The sequence below is a fragment of the Rhagoletis pomonella genome, unplaced genomic scaffold (assembly GCF_013731165.1).
Source record: "Rhagoletis pomonella isolate Grant_MI unplaced genomic scaffold, Rhpom_1.0 Rhpom_scaffold_00005, whole genome shotgun sequence".
NCBI lineage: Eukaryota > Metazoa > Arthropoda > Insecta > Diptera > Tephritidae > Rhagoletis > Rhagoletis pomonella.
Window position 1 is genome coordinate 6179466 of NW_023458559.1, and position 6000 is coordinate 6185465.

Consider the following 6000-nt stretch of genomic DNA (forward strand, 5'->3'; position numbering starts at 1 on the left):
AAATTTTTCTTGAACCACAATATTTTATAATACATAAAGTACTTGAAAACGAATTGTAAACGGCTATCATAAACGACTTTTTAGCCGGTTTTTCTTCGAGAAAATATCCAGTTACTCGCTCGTTGACGATGATTATGCTGGCTGGGTTTATACTCTAAATCAAGGTTGCTCAAAATTTTTATATTGGAAGTAATATCACAATACATCTACAAAATTTACATATGTGTACACTGCGATTTTTTTTTATTTAAATGAAGCACAAAAGTACAAGTTTATTTTTATTGTACGATTAGTGAGTGAAAATTGTTAACAATGGGAGTATTTACATATATGTGGATTAATACAGAGCGTTAAGAAGTGAAAGCGACCTGGTGGTAGTGTTGCCACTAAGATATTTTTTCCCCTACCAGAAACCGTACCAAAACGGTTTTGAGTGTACCAAAAAATTTTTTTTCCAGTAGATAACAAAAAATAAATGGTTTTTTCTAACTCGTTATTTTTCAATAAAGAAACAAAAAGTTTTAAACTTAAATTAATTTCACTGGATTAAAAATCCATCGATATACAATATTTTCTATTTTAGTCTTTTTTTGCTATTTTTTATTGCTATATATATATATATATATATTTTTTATATGCATACTTGGAATATTTTAATCAGATTTTTTAGAGTTTTTTTCAGTATACTGTTTTGTGGCCCGATAAATTTTGAACGGGGGGTCCGACTACTTAGTAAGGGTTATAGTCCATAAACGCGGCCGAAGGCCGCCTACGCAAAAATAAGTTCTGCGCAAAAATACTTACGCACCCCTTTTCCGGCAACACAGAAAGGAGAATTCTACTTACAGGCCTATTCTGCTTGTTACCGGACATTTTGACACCGGACATTTTTGTTGCCAAATAATAACACCAGTTCTTGTAACCTCGATTCTAAGCACCTCGGTAATAATTTAATCTATTTGGCAATTCAGCTATGAAGTTTTGTATAAATTTTGTAATTATTCTTAAGCGCGGCCGAAGGCCGCCTACGCAAAAAGTTCATGTTTATATTTCGCTTTACAAATGTATGTATGTGCGTACATAATTTGGTTCTTTTTTATACAAAAAAAGTATTTCAAAACCAATAACTTACTAAAAAATTGTTTATTGTAGCTTAAAATTATTGTAACCAATAGAGGTAAATATGTTGTACAAAAACACATAAACAGAAGTTCACAAAAGTTGATATAAAACTATTCTTCGATTTAAATAGTTAACTTTTTACTGCGCATGTTTATTTTACGTGGAGGAAGCATCGAAAGCCTAACCCCGTCAGTGTGAGACTTTAACCCAAACTAAACTTCCTACCGTGATGTACCGTTCCCCTCCCGGTACCACCGCATTTCGGCGGGATTATAACACTGTATGACTTGTAAGGTTATAGATCTACTCTCTTATTCTTCTTATTTGGCGCTGTAACCGCCAAAGCGATTTTGGCCGAGTTCAACAAAGCCGCCAGTCGTTTCTCTTCTGTACCAACTGACGCCAGTTGGAAATGCCAAGTGAAGCCAGAATACTTTCAGAGCTGGAGCGTCGGTGTCCATTCGAACGACATGGTCAAGCCAGTGGAACCGCTGTATTTTAATTCGCTGCACTATGTCCATGTCGTTGTCGTCTGCGGTACTCGCCGTCGCCAACGCGTAAAGGCCCGTAAATCTTCCGCAAAATCTTTCTCTCGAATACTCCAAGAGCCACCTACACGGATGTTGTCATTGTCCATGCGTCTGCACCATATATCAGCACGGGCATGATGAGAGACTAATAGAGTGTGGTTTTCGTATGTCGAGAGAGGACTTTACTCCTGGATTGCCTACTCAGTCCAAAGTAGTACTTGTTGGCAAGAGTGATTCTGCGTTGCATTTCCATGCTGGCATTATTATCGGTGTTAATGCTGGTTCCCAAGTAAGCGAAATTCTCTACATTCTCGAAATTATAACTGTCAACAGGGACGTGGGTGCCAAGGCGCGAATGTGCTGATTTATTGTTTGATGACAGGAGATACTTCGTCTTGTCCTCCTTTATCACCAGACCCATCCGCCTTGCTTCCTTGTCCAACTTGGAAAAGGCAGAACAGACTTTGCGGTTTTTCTTACCGATGATGTCAGTGTCATCGGCCTAAGCCAGAAATTGTACACTCTTGTAGTTAATTGTTCCTGAGCGATTCAACTCTGCTGCTCTTATTATCTTCTCCAACACATGAAAGGAAGTCGCCCTGTCTCAAAACCCTGTTTGGTGGCGAAAGGCTCGGAGAGGTCTTTCCCAATTCTGGCAAAGCTGATGGTATTGCTCAACGTCATTTTACACAGCCGTATGGGTTTGAGGGGATGCCAAATTCAGACATAGCGGCGTATAGGCAACTCCTTTTCGTGCTGTCGAAAGCGGCTTTAAAGTCGACAAATAGGTGATGAGTGTCGATCCGTTTCTCGCGGGTCTTTTACAAGATTTGGCGTATTGTGAATACCTGGTCTATGGTGCATTTGCCAGGTCTACAGACATACTGATAAGGCCCAATCGTTCATTGATGGTGGTATTATTAGCTCCTTGCCATCGTAATTGAATAGCTCAGCCAACAGACCGGCAGCTCAAGCAGCTTTGTTACTTTTCATCAGCATAATCGCTATTCGTACCTCGTCATAGTCAGGCGCTGGCGTATCGACTCCATCGTCAATGACTGGGGCCCGGGTTCGTCTTCTCCACTACTTTCTGTGCTTCTGCCATTCAAAAGGGTCGAAAAGTGTTCCCTCCATAATTTGAGTATGTTCTGGACATCGGTCTCTAGGTCGGCATGGTTGTTCCTACAGGAGTCTTGAAACCTTCCGAAAGTCGCTCAACTCTATGCTTATAATTTCGGGTGTTTTTTCTGTCGGCCAGCACTTCAAGCATTTTTCTCTGCACTCCTCTTCATACCAGTAATGAGCGGTATCGCTTTGCTGAAAAGTGCTCTCTCACAGCAGGTGTGAGATTCGAGCGGCGAATCCATTGACCGTCTGTTTTGATTGCAGCTTTTCGACGTTGAACTTTCTTTGCACTATTGGGACCCTTTTTTTGCTGCACCGAGGTGGGGTTGTATATTGGCTGCATTAATATAGTGGTGCGAGTCGATGTTTGGCCCTCGGAGTGTACGTATGTACATCTAAAACACTGGAAGCATGCCTTCCGTCTTTCACAACATGCTCGATTTGGTTTCCCGTTTTTCAATCTGGAGACACTCATGTAGCTTGAGGGATACTTTTATGCTAGAACCCAGTACTACATACTGCCAAGTTTCGGGCCCCGGTGAAGTCGATCAGTCTCAGCCCGCTGTATCTATTCTAAAAGATCCCTTCGTTGCCCACCTTGGTATTTAAATCGCCAAGCACGATTCGGGAGCAGCGCTAATATGTACGCTCCAAGTTAAGAGATCCTTAGATGCCTCGTCCTTCTCTTCCATCGGGGCATTAGCACATATGAGCGAGAAGAAGAAACTCGCTTTGGTACGGATTGTGGATAGACGTTCGTCCACTAGAGTGAACGCCGGTCTCTCTCCCACCACAAATCTAACACCAACTTGCGTTCCTTTACGTGGCAACAGTAGTAGACTTTGCAAGGCATCACGCTTACTTTCATGGATGGCGGTGACGTCATCCTTTATTTTCTCTAGGACATCAACCAGCCGGGAATTGGCACCTTCCTGATTAAGGGTTCGGATATTCCAGGTGCATACCCTCAAATCATAGTCCTTCCTATGTTTGCCGTGATCGTCATCAAAAGAAGAGGGTATCATCCGAGGCATGTGTTTTTTTTTTCATTGGGCAGGGTTGTAAAGTACCGGGACCCAAACCCAGCGCTCGCGGGGTGTTACGCCCTCCCATTTTAACTCGCTCCCAAACTACATAGTTTTCGTTCGCTACCCAGAGGATTCATAGATATAAATATCCGGACGTAGTGAGCTGCGATTTGAACCGTAAGAAAGCGAATCACTTCTGGCCACTCCCAAATGAATGACAGTCAAAAGCTTTGCAGTACTGGGAAATGTACAGCGATTTTTTCGATTCTATCATGAAAATGCAACTCTAAAAATCGTCATTTTTGGCTATTTTTTGACAAATTTTAGCGATGAACAAAATGAACCCGGATAAAGTGAGTGAACTGTTTTTGACAGCTCAAACAGCTAATGGCGATTCCAGCGTTTTTTCCATTGCCAAAAATACTTATTTTTCGCTTAAAAACCTGCAAATTTGACGACGACAAATATTCGGTGCTAAAAAGTAAATCAATAAAAAATAGGTAATACTTAGATTGTTGTTTGTTTAAAATAACCGATTAAATAAAAATTGTTGTAATTCATATTAAAAATGGAAAACTGCAACAATAGAAGGGTGACAAATGAGCAAAAATATATGCTTGTTCAATATTTGGAAGAACACAGGGAATTTGCTCATGACAGGTATGGAAAAGATTTTCTCGTAAATGAAATAGTTGAGGTTCCTTTTTTTTTTTTTTGAATCCGTGAATGACACCGCGTGCAAACGTTTGCTGGAGCAGTGGAACCATCTTGCCGAGAAACTAAACGCCAACGTCAACCAACTATTTTTGATGCGATCACCATTAAAAACATCCTTTGCACTGCCTTTAATAAACATTACTGTTGGATAAGAACGAATTTTCATTTCACGCGGTAAATACGAAAATCGTGTACAAAGAAGTTTTCGTGCTCGTATATTCAGGCCATGTAGTTCCAGAGCAACTTGCCCGAAAATTAGCTCCGTGTGTTTGCAATAACCACACCAGTGTTCATAAAATATGACCATAGTCCTTCCAAGAAGCGATTGGTATATAATGGCTAGCAACTTAAGAAGCGGCTTGCATAGTGAATTAAGTTTAATATTTATTGCTGGTTTTAATGAATAGCATTACAGCAGTTTTTTGTATTTATGGTTGCAACAAAATACTTAATTAACCGACTTGTTATCAGTTTACAAACACTTTATTTAATTTGCAATCCAAAACTCTTCGATTGTACTTTATTTATTTTATTAATAAGTTATATGAATTTATAATAAATCGGTCAAAATTATTGAAAAGTTCTACTTACTCTTATTTTCACTATTTATCAGTATTAAAATAAAAACAAAACTTGACAGCTGCCCTTCCTGCACAGCGCTCCTGGCGGCCGGATAAAGTACTAAAATTTAGGCTAAGAAATTTTTAGCGACAGGGTGGACAGAATCGCGATCTTCGGAGTTCCACAAAAGTTCGGATAAAATTTTAGCTTAAGCGTTTTAGCAGATTTTAGCATTTTAGCGATAGCGAAATTGTATTCCGGGTGCTGTATAGTAAACCAAATAGCCGGACTACATAGACGTTATTCAAAATAAAAAATAAACTTTTCCGCATACTCTGTAATATTCCTCCGCAATTTTGTAAGGTAAACTGAGAATTTATAATCGTTTGTAATGCGATAAAAGCATACAATTTGCAACCCTACTGAAATACTACAAACTACCTTATATGAATACGCCCTAGGCTAATCTAGTACATTTAAGAACTAAGAATTTACGATATTAGAATGCGACCCTGTCATATGTATGATGTATTGAGAGAATACAAAGGTTGCGCCGATCTCGGACCGCTATTCCTCTCTTAACGAATTTTACAGAATCGTTGTTTGCATGACGTCACACTTGTGCAACTTGTTTACGTTTTCCTTGCAACATTTTTTCTTCTTCCATTCTTGCTCACGTTTTGGCATTTCTCTCTCGCAATTGCACCAGTGTGACGTCACACAAAAGTTATTCTCAAAAATCCTCTCTGATCGGCGCAATCTTGTATTCTATCATTCTTGCATGTAAATAGTTACTATGTATGAATGTGTGTGTTGTCACCGCTCTCAGAGCGACGCTCTGCATGCTTGGGGTGCGTATGTACACTCATATACAGACCCAATTTGCCACAGGGCGAAGACGACGTCGTTACGACGTC

The 6000-nt window shown here is 39.8% G+C and overlaps 1 protein-coding gene across 1 annotated transcript in view; it reads right to left on the minus strand.

The window, feature by feature from the left end:
* Positions 1-6000, minus strand: part of LOC118739767 (cubilin homolog) — a gene marked incomplete at its 3' end in the record, with an annotated part of 488997 nt that overhangs the window by 115863 nt on the left and 367134 nt on the right.